Raw genomic sequence first — 11304 nt, 5'->3', positions numbered from 1 at the left:
AACTTCCCATAGACGGAGGTGAGTTCTCGCCACTATACTTGCGTAAAGACTAATGTCTCCACGCAAAAATAACACCTCTCAGTAGCACGTACGTGATCCACGTGTCTTCCTTGTTGCCAAGGGAAGATTGTTCTGCTCTTCAGTAAGAGCATTGCCGAGTTGCTGTAGAATTGCCAGAAGGACATGACGTCGTGAGGGCGATCTGCAGCTCGTTCCGTTGAGTCCGACAGGGTTGAGGTCTGTTGAACAGGCCGACCACTCCTTACGGACAATAGTCTGCTACTCAAAGTGGGTATCAACGACCCTAGGAAGATGAATGCTTTTTAGACCAACAAGTTTTCCCCCCAGAGACTTCCTGGTCTATGAGTAAATACTTCAGAGTGTGCAGAGAGATGCTGAATATACTGACGTGTCGTCTTCACTGCTATCTCCTCGTCACCAGGTAATGGACACTGGCAATCCTGATCACCAAGACTCACAAAATGCTTTTATCAAAACCGTAGTTAAAATTGATTAGTAGGCATTCATCGATAAGGGAGCAATAATTCCCTTTTCAGAATGTCGGGGGGGGGGGGGGGGGGGGGGGTTCTAAATAAATAATCAAGCCCTTGTTTTACTGTTTTATTTATATTTCTCGCATTGTAGGAAAACAATAATGTGCACCTTTCTTGCAGACGGTGTTTGGAATATCGAGACGTCACATTTGAACTGACTGCTTTTATTGAACTATGAACTGACCATCTTATACAGAAAACTATATTAAGGTTGCCAAAGACCACCGCTGGTTATTAGAAATTATTTTAAACAAATACGATTTTATTTTGGAAAAGATAATTGGGCTCATTAAAAAGAAAAAATGGTCACATCAAATCTCAATAGTCCCACCCCCGCCCCAGCAAACTCAATTGGCTACTCCCTAAGGGGTAATGATTTGGGCAACAACGTCAAGCTTTCTCACAATTCAAGAACTCAATTCTCACGATTCATTTTCTTAGAATCATATCAAAATAGTAGATGCTGCATCAACTAACGAGAACATTAACTAAACGCGCTCCACAAAACATGTCATCCATGGGTAAAGGGTTCGGTCCATAATGAACAAGTACACGTGTATGGAACAGCGCCACCGATCACTACTATGGTGGCATTATTGTATACAGTGTCAGAAATATTAATGACTAATAGAATGCATCTTGGCAAGAGGTCCATGAGTGAAGCGACTGTACCGAGCTCGTTCTTGCTGATGACACACAACGCGAACTTTAAACCTTGGAGCAATAGTGGAAGACGGAGTCATGCTCTCAGTCGTAAACCATGCCTTCAGTACAAAGCTGATCTTAAATCTTCTGCAGCGTGTTTAACCGCGATTCTATATTCGATAGCATGTGAATCTAGTGGAACTTGACTGACATTATCGGTATCGTATGTTGTCACTGTTACGAATGAGTTAAGATCACACTAGCTTGGTGGTTATGGTTATTTGTGAACAACGGCTCGAGCAAGCCGTATACAGTATGTGTGATATACGTGCATGTTGGTGTAAGAGCCATATCCTTATCTCGATGGTGATTATTATTGCTATTGTAGTCTTGCTAACTGATGACAGGTTGATGTGAGTGTTTGTGCGATGTGCAACAGTTTATCTAATTTCGTTATGTTCCAAACGAAAATATATATAATCATTATGATACCTATTGATACAAATGCCCAGCCGAAACAATAGATATTCCATCCATGCAAGACTGAAAGACATTATTTTTTCCATTCCTTAAATATATTCCCATTCACATTGAACTTGTGTTTTGAATTATATCCTTTGCACCAAAGTATGCCAGGCGTGAGGCTGTGAGACATGTTTTGTCATTCCCTTTACATTTTTAAAATATTGTAGCCAATTTGATATTTAGTCAGTTATGAAGGATATATTATGCTCAAGAAAGAAATATAAAGGTCAAGCAGAAAAGCATATATTCAAAGCTATAAATTCAATGCTTATCACATGGAAATGGGCATAGGTTGGAATCGATTAACAGGTCCCCTAGATGCGATAGACATGTGCAAAGATCGATCATTAATGTGTTATAAGCAGTTATGTTTTACTTTTTTCTAATTATATTAGCTTTTTGCAAACTTTAATCAGACAATGTGTCTCAACTGGAAATGTGATCCGTTCCACATTTAGACTCGGTGTCTCTTTGCAATATTTTTAAATAAGTTCTGCTATTGTCCATTGTGCTATGAAAGCTTGTGAAAGTTTCTGATGTAGTTATTGAGGTCATGTCAGCTGAAGCAATTTGAACTCGAAGCATTGTACATTAAACCTTTGACATATCGAGGGTAACAATGTTGTTGGTCATGTTTCTAATTCTTTTATCTCATGGAATCTTTTAATGATGGTTATTTAAATTGTTTGTACATTTCTCTTTACCCTGACCTACCGGAACTTAAATATTCTTAACGAAATGTTATTTGCAATTGATCACTTATTCCACATACCAAAACAGGAGAAGAGATGTAACTCGTACCTGTAGTATTGAGCGTCTCCGTGTTCTAGTGGACAGTGCGTCTGCCTGGAGAGCGGGTGGTCAGTGGTTCGATCACCGGCTACGTCATACCAAAAGACGTTAAAATATTGTACTAATTGTCACCCTGTCTGGTGGTCGGATTTAAGGGGGGCAAAACAAGGACTGGTCGGCTCAGTTCATGTTAAAAACAGCTGCATGGTAGGCCAGAGGGCTACAACCGTACTGGTAGAAGCATGCACGGCGCTGAAAACTTGAACGCGATAACCCTCATTTCACCTCAAAAGAAACTGCTTACAAATACATCTTACTCACACACACTGTTCTTAACCGTTCAACACAGTTCCATAGAAAGGTCATGTACAAGACACCAACATGCTTACTATTAGAGATAGCCAACAGCCGATTCTCGCACGCCGTGATATCACTTGAATACTGCCAAAAGCTGTGAAGGTCTCACTTAAATCTTTATTAACCAATTTTCACACTGTGGGATACTGTGATATAATTGGAATAGTTAATATTGATCAATGCTTTGGGACCAATAACCGTCACATGTACGTAGTTTCTTAAAGCATTGAGTCCTGAAATGTGCCAACAAAACACGAATATAACATCAGGAAACGAAGCAAGAATTATTGTTTTATTATTGATAACTGAATTCTCTAGTTGAGAATGGCATCGACCCCTTTGTACCATGTTATATGGCAGTGTAATCTATTCTTATACAATGATTGTATTGCATTGTTTCTGTTGAGGTTCAGACGAAGTTCATTGCAATGTATTTGGACAATGGTTAGTTGTCAGGAAATTAATGTAAGCAATGGTGAGGCGTGAGTGAGTGAGTTGGGTTTAACGCCACTTTTCACAGTATTCCAGTTATATCACGGCGTGTTAGCTTAATGTGGGAGGAAAGCCCGAAGTGATGCAGGTCCTTAAAGTTTACCACTTTGGTAAAACCCACGAGCACGAGTATGGTGCTGACAAACCTAGAAACATAATCGGGGCGTACCGGGATTCGAACCCACAATCATAGGTTTCTGGCATGCCCAAGGGACGCAACATTCGGATATAGCATGGATGGATGTCAAGCGTTATAGAAACATGTGGAATATTCTGTGATGTTCTTGTGTCACTGGACTGGTCAGGCACTGTGTGTAAAGTGCTGGAAGCTAGTTAGACTAAGTAAGTGGAGAGGCCGCGTGACTGTCATCTCACATTTCATCTGAAATTACATCAAGACCAGGTTTCGTGTGAAGATCATTTTTACCTTGGAATATTTCGGAAGCTTACCCGCTGATGTGGCGAGGTGATTATTATTCTTGTCATTGTCGTGTCCACTGCTCTCACATTATAAGGGGCGGTTGGGTAGCATTGTGGTTAAAGCGAGTGCTCGTCATGCCGAAGACCCGGGTTCAGCTCCTAACATGGGCAAAATGTGTGAAGCCCATTTCTGGTGTCCCTCGCCGTGATATGGCTTGAATATTGCCAAAAGCGGCGTAAAACCATACTTAGACACATTTGGAATATTGTACTATACCATTCCACTCTGTGCAGTAATTTGTATTGATTTAAAACCTAGTTCCTTTTGTAATTGTAATTGTTGATTGTATACCATTTGTTAGGATGTTGTTTGTTTCACACTAAATACTTTTACGCATTGTTTCAATTTGGGAATCGACACTTTACAACCAACATCTATGTCGTCATCAGGGGCGAGATGGAATTGTAGAAATATTCTTTACTTTGGCGTCTTTGTAGCCTGGTGGCATTGCTCATCACATTGAACACCAGAGTTTGATTCCCTACATGGCTACAAGATGACAAGACTATTTCCGGTAACACGTGATGTAATATTGTTTAAATGATCCGATACATTGTAATATCACTCACGTATCCATACATTTCTTAGTCTTGCTTAAATTGTGAGTTTCCGCCGCTAACGTGTGTTATTTGCCTGGGAAAAAGCATTTGTTTAGACAACAAATAAAAACGACAAACCATTTCCATAATCATAAGAAATCTCTGCTAACAGCAGAATCCGTTGTGTGATTCCGACTATGTCATAAAATGTGTTTATGAATCATTATCTAAAATTGATTACAGTGTTCGCAAATAGATGGGCGTACCTGCCCCAACAGTGGCACCGGTGACAAACGCATGCAAAGGCAAATCAATTGTTCGAATGATAATATGGAATTTATTCAGATTGAAATCTTTACTTTGGCTCTGAATTTTGCAACGATGATCAACCTTTGAGCAAGAATCGTGTGACTTTTTTAAATCTTCGTTGAAAGAGTTTGCTGGACAGGTTTTTGTCACGCTGAGTTTTTTGTGTGCAAAGATCGAAATATGAAACAGATTATGGGTCCCCAGGGTGTTTTAGATTTCTAATTTAGGTGGGTAAATCAGAGGAAAGGAATTGACTATTTGATCCTTATTGAAGGATAAACAGATCATCGATACACCTGAAGCTTAAGTTGTAATTCTTGGCAATGTAGGGCTCGTCATCATACCAAGACGGCTCGGATCGTTGTTAATGACATCGACCCTGGCAGCTGTGACATAAGAAAATGCAACGTGACCGGTATACATGTCATGTAGTTGCTGAGAGTGGGTCGTTTCCCTACTTTCTCAAATCTTCCACAGGGAATACTGTTACCTTTCTGCAGAACCAAACCATTTCATTTTTACATGCCACTTGCAATAAGGTGAAATCCAGCTGATCCTCTCGTGTCCTCGGCTGTTTGCTGTGTCATTAAGTACACTCGCCAGTGTGCAAAACTTGACAAGTCTGGCTTCTCAGGAAAGAGACCATTCTCGCATCGTCACTGTCTGGAAGAGGCATTAAATGCAGCAAGAAAAGTTGTCCAGTGTGGTAACCTTAATGTCTTTCTCTTTATGGTTATTATAAAAATAATGTGATGGCCATGCCCCAATAGAAATATGAAATTACAGGGCATGGTATTGTACTGTATGTGTGGAATTATGTGACTGCGTTGAGATGCGAGGTGGAATGACGTGAGGTGATATGGTGAGATATGTACATAAATTGTATAAAATTGTATATTCTTCAAATTGTACTATAGGCCTGTGGCCTCTTCAGTATGTGAAATAAAGATTGACCCCTTCCGCCTGACGTCATCGGCACCTTTCTAAAGATTATGCCTGGAGATCAGAGCACATAAATCATACACCATTTTGCTCTGGTTCAAATCTCACAACACTGCCACTAGTCGACAGGGATCAAGATCTGGTCATTAGTTTTGTTTCATATAATTCTGTCAAACAGTGTGCCCATGTCAAAATTTATCCGTGACGATCCCGGTTAGAATAGGTCTTCAGCAACCCATGCTTGTCGTAAGAGGCGACTAATGGGATCGGATGCTCAGGCTCGCTGACTTGGTTGTTGCATTCAAATTGCGTGAATCGATGCTCATGATATCAATCTCTTGATTGTCTGGTCCAGGCTCGATTATTTACAGATTGACGTCATAGAGCTGGAATATTGCTGAGTGTGGCATTAAAAACAAACAAACGTATTCGAACCCAGTAACGTTCATTCAATGAATATCCTTTCAGCTATTCAAAATAGGTATGTTGACAGGAGGCATCGTGATAGAAGAATAAAAGTTCTAAAATGTTACTAAATATATAATGTGACATATATTAGTATTCATATGTAACTGAAATTCTCCTCACAGCGGCTCATCCAAGCACTCGACCTCACAGCGGTAACCGGTGCGATTGCCTCATTGACATTCCAGATTAGAATTGGGGTCCCAAGTCGTAAGAGGCGACTTATGGATCGGGTGGTCGAGCTCGGAGACTTGGGTGATTGCGTGTCATCGTACCCCGACTACGTGGATGGTTGATCATAATGTCAATAATTGATTTGAGTGGTCCAGTCTGGATTGCTTTGGGCAGCCGCTGGAATATTGGTGAGTGCGTCGTTAAACACGAACAAACAATCACACATGCAACTGAAAGGTGATCTTTACAAATGACAGAAAAGATATTAAAACTCTGTCATTTCTTGTAATGTCTGCTCAATCGCTGTTTTAAAATGTGATGAGCGTGTTATAGTTGCTGTTATTTTGTTTATCGTGACGATACCATCTTCAAGTCAGATTCACATTTTCTTCCATTCTTCTCAGTTTGTCTTCCCGTGAAGCATATAAAGGTTTGGCTGTGGTATTATTCGTGTAATACTTAATACATTCACATGGCCACCTCCCTTGTAGTTAATCAATACTCTGAGGTTATTAGTATACTCATTCCACGTCACGGTGAGGTGAAGCCAGGAGGCCAGGGTGCCAAGGTTACTAGAATATGTTCTTGGCACACGTCCCAGAAGCTTCATGGTGTCCAAGATACAGAGGCTGGCGATACTTGTTAATGGCTCACATCCCAAGGTATTTGCTCGTTTTCCATTCAACCCAACGTATAATGCGCTGTGCTATCTATCTCTGTGTAGGCTTACCTCTTGATTCTTTTCGCTAAATGTGTCCAGTTAGCCAGCAATGTCCGGATGTTCACTGACGATGAAGTTGATGGTAATTCCTACAAAAATCATGAGTGGTGGTGTTACTTTTAATTGTTCAAATCGTTGAAACTCGCTTTCAGCAAAGGCCATTTTTGTAAAGAACTTGCTTCAGACAATGTTTTTGTCGATGTAAAGATTGAGCATATGATTTTTGTCCTGTTTTCTCCGGGCATGTTAATTGTTTTAGGAACAAGTTTTCTATCAACTGGTCAACCTGCTTTTATCATAGCAAAATCCTTACACTGAAGTTAATTTATCTAAATACATTTATAATTCTCATGTTGAAAGTAACTTATTATCCAATGTTTAACAGCCTGCCTGTATTATTATATTCTGTACACAAAGGCATGTGGCCTATACGTATTGAATAAAATAAATTGAGTTGAATGTAAAATGTGGTTTTACCTAACATTAAATGTTCTTACAACAAGACAGATTCTCCCTAGTGGTGCCTACAGCTAATTGTGTTAGGGACATGTAACAACACCCATGTCTCGTCTTGGGTGGTGGACCGATCGGAAGTAATGCAAAAACACGGTACTACTATATTAGGATGTAACTGTTGTATTGCATGTGAGAATAATTATCTTGATAATGACTATATTATTCCACAGAATTAACGGTAATATTTTTTACACCACAAACATAGTCGAGACCTGATGCCGACAAAGTCAAGACAGTACTGATGCCCTCTGGTATTTGATCCTATTTGAACCTTATTGGAACTAAAAAATGTTAATTCGCTTTAAAACTTCTATTCATGTCACATTGGGGGTGAAAAGAACCAGACATCTCACAATACCTTGTATAACACAACACTTGCTCAATAAAAATTAAAGATGGGAATTCCGTTAAAATTAAGTTTCAAATTATCCGTAAAGAAAACTTGAGCAGTTTGTACCATAAAAAATCCAATATGGCATGAGAACTTTATCACAGCAACTTTTGATAGTAAACTCTGACATTTACTTGACATAGGATGACCTGCCATTCTTCCTGATACCTGACCTCTACCAGTCTCAGGGCACAGTGACATGTTGGCACAGTGAGAGAACATAGTCCTCTGAGGCTAGAGATGCAAGAGAGAGATCGAATGCCCGGATTGGCATTTTGAAGTTGTCAGGATAGGAAGAGCTGCGTCACCCATCTGTTTTAAGAACGTCAGCGCATTTGGGGTATTCATTCACATCAGCATCTCCATCACAAGCCACATGCCACGGCACGCTATGCTTTTCGTAGGAGCCTATCAATGAGGAAGGGATGGTTGTGTTGTATGACCTGGTACATTGTGTCATGATGACATAAGGAGTGGGTCGTTGCACATGCTCTAGGGACATGATGATTGCCATTAAAGCAAATATATAACGTCAACACAAAGGAATGACCAATCTCGAGTATCTCCCGAAACTTATTGCATTTGGCGTAATGGCAAAATAGCTGTGAAAAGTATATGGATCACTGAAAATCAGTGATGACAAGAGGTGTTCTCGAAAAGGATAATCATGTCCTGCCCTACCATTATGTTTGTTTTTGTTTATTCGTTATCAGCAATATTCCAGCTATATGACGGATGTCTGGAAATAATCGAGTCTGGACCAGACAATTAATTGATTGACATCATGAGCATCGATTCACACAATTGGGATACGATGATATGCATGGACCAAATCAGCGAGTCTGACCACCCGATCCCGTTAGTCGTCACTTACGACAAGCATAGTCGTCTTTTACGGCAAGCATGGGTTGCTGAGGACCTATTCTATCCCGGATCTTCACGGGTCCCTACCGTTAGCACTCGCAACTCACACAATCTGCATAAAAAGAAAGGGTTTGAAAGCTTATGAAAGGCGTTCATGGTCTTAACCAATATACATTCCTTGAAACCACACTCGCCTCATTTTATTTCTTGCAAAGACAACAGTAGGAGTTTTATACGGGGCAGTAATTTGGACGTTCAGTGATGTATAACCATCAGAAAAGGCTAAAATGTTAGGCGAGTGTGGTCAATATTCTTCTTGCTGTTTTGCATCAAATATTGGATGTCTATTATCAATATGCAGAATCTCGTTTACCTACAATTGTTATAATATGTTACGTTTGTACGATGAACATAAGGGACATATAAATTGGGTAAACGTTATGAAAATTAATAACGTTATTTTAGATCAAGATTCGGCGAGGTCTGGCTCTTTCAAACATGTGGTAACAAAACTGTATTTTTATCTGAAAGTCCACAAAAGGGTTATTATGCACAGTTTAAGAGACCCATTTCATGTGAGAACTATTTGAGTAGTATTACTGTAAATAAATAAAAAACCACAGTGACTCAAGTCTTCACTCACATTTTGCTTAGAACTCACAATTCAGAAATTGAACGTGGTCGCCATTTTACTATTCCTCGCGACCTTTTACAAAGTTCAAAATACTTTGAAATTTAAAACGCTACTGTCACTGTAAGGTCCTACTGTCAATAAAGTTTGATTGATTAGACAAACGGACAGGATATAGTCGGCATATTACATAAAATACCAACATTTACTAAATTCTCACCAAAACAACGAACATGATCTAAACTCACTTGTACGAACTTTCACAAAGATGATCGTCACGATATGGTTGAAATACTGCCGATGTGACGTAAAATCATAACTCACTCACTCACTCACAAAGATAAAACGCCAATGCAAACCAGTATTGATTATCAGCCGAAACAGATTCCACTTGGCACAAAAGTCAAAAACAGCTGCAAAAACTATATGAATGGACAACTAAAAGTCAGTGACGACACCAGGTGTTCGCCAAAAGGGAAGGCATGTCATGCCACACCGGTAGCACTCGCCTTTTACACAATTCGCATTAAAAAGTAAATATGTATTGCCTGACCCCGCACAGCAGTACTGATGCGACGGCTGCCTGTGAAAAAAGCAGACAATCAAGTGATCGGTGGACCAGATAATCCAGTGACACGACAGGGCATTTACTGATCTTGCTGAAATAATTATGCACAGGTTGATACGATGTGCTGCATCTCCTGTAACACCCGCCTGCGTCAGCGTCATGGTCCGGGATGGCGACATATCCAAAAGGACCCGTGATGATCCGGGGTAGAATAGGTCTTCAGCAACCCATTCTTGCCGTAGAAGGCGACTATGCTTGTCATAAGAGGCGAATAACGGGATCGGGTGGTCAGGCTCGCTGACTTTGTTGATGCATGCAATTGTGTGGATCGATGATGTCAATCTCTGGATTGTCTGGTTCAGACTGGATTATTTCCAGACCGCCGTCATATAGCTAGAGTGAATGAGTGACTTGGGTTTAACGCTGCTTTTAACAGTATTCCAGTTATATCACGGCGTGTCAGCTTAAAGTGGGAGGAAAGCCCGAAGAGATGCAGGTCTCTGACGTTTACCACTTCGGTGAAACCCACGAACATGGGTATGGTTCTGACAAACCTAGAAACATAATCGGGGCGAACCGTGATTCGAACCCACAATCATAGGTTTCTGAAATGCCCAAGGGACGCAACTCTGCACATCGAATGGCGGCGCCTTAGACGACAGGTCCACCCATGCCCCCCAGAAAGCTAGAATATTGCTGAGTGCGGTGTTAAACAACAAACAAACAACATATCGAAATAAATACATCTATTTAGGATACATATGGACAATATTGGCTGGTGTACTCTTGGGTCATCGGGGATAGCAAATGGTTCCTTAGACCATCAAGGCGTCGGACGTTATTCTCCAACGTCATTTTCCGCACATCAAAGTCTTCCATAAGAAGAGAGACGAAGACACCCTAGACGTTTCCAGTTTTCATTGAAGCGCAGCACCAGGAGAGGGAAACTTGCAAACTGACATACAAAACATGCTGTTATCAAAATCATTATCGTAGCATTTTTTAATCAAATATTAAATCAATTAGAGTTAATGATGTGTTACTTAGGTAACAACGTCGAGCGTTATTTTTCCTGAAGCTGCTAATGGCTCAAGTTTTTACATTCATATTCAAGTTGGGCATGTCGTTGTTAACACGTGCACTGAACTAAGGAGGACGCCGCTGGGTGAGTGCGCTACACAAATTATATCATCCGTTGATGAGGATGACATCGATTAAGGACTAAGGAACAGTGTGACCACGGTGACATTGTCGAGACAATTAATGGATAACATCTTTTTTTACTGTAAAGGCAGCGTTTCGGAGATCCATATGCCGTTGTCAAGCATAAAATGTCTC

General features: G+C 40.4%; 1 long non-coding RNA gene across 1 annotated transcript in view; it reads right to left on the bottom strand.

Moving 5' to 3' along the window:
• Positions 1–7007: 7007 nt before the first annotated feature.
• LOC139469622 (uncharacterized) overlaps positions 7008–11304 on the bottom strand; it is a 28134-nt gene continuing 23837 nt past the window's right edge. The window contains exon 3 of the long non-coding RNA XR_011653738.1: positions 7008–7085. This is a non-coding gene — a long non-coding RNA (uncharacterized lncRNA). The remainder of the gene's footprint in view (positions 7086–11304) is intronic.

Source organism: Haliotis cracherodii, unplaced genomic scaffold (genome assembly GCF_022045235.1).
Source record: "Haliotis cracherodii isolate W230 unplaced genomic scaffold, xgHalCrac1.p SCAF_2, whole genome shotgun sequence".
Lineage (NCBI taxonomy): Eukaryota > Metazoa > Mollusca > Gastropoda > Lepetellida > Haliotidae > Haliotis > Haliotis cracherodii.
The sequence above is the reverse complement of the archived record's forward strand: the minus strand, read 5'-3'. Positions and strand labels throughout refer to the sequence as shown.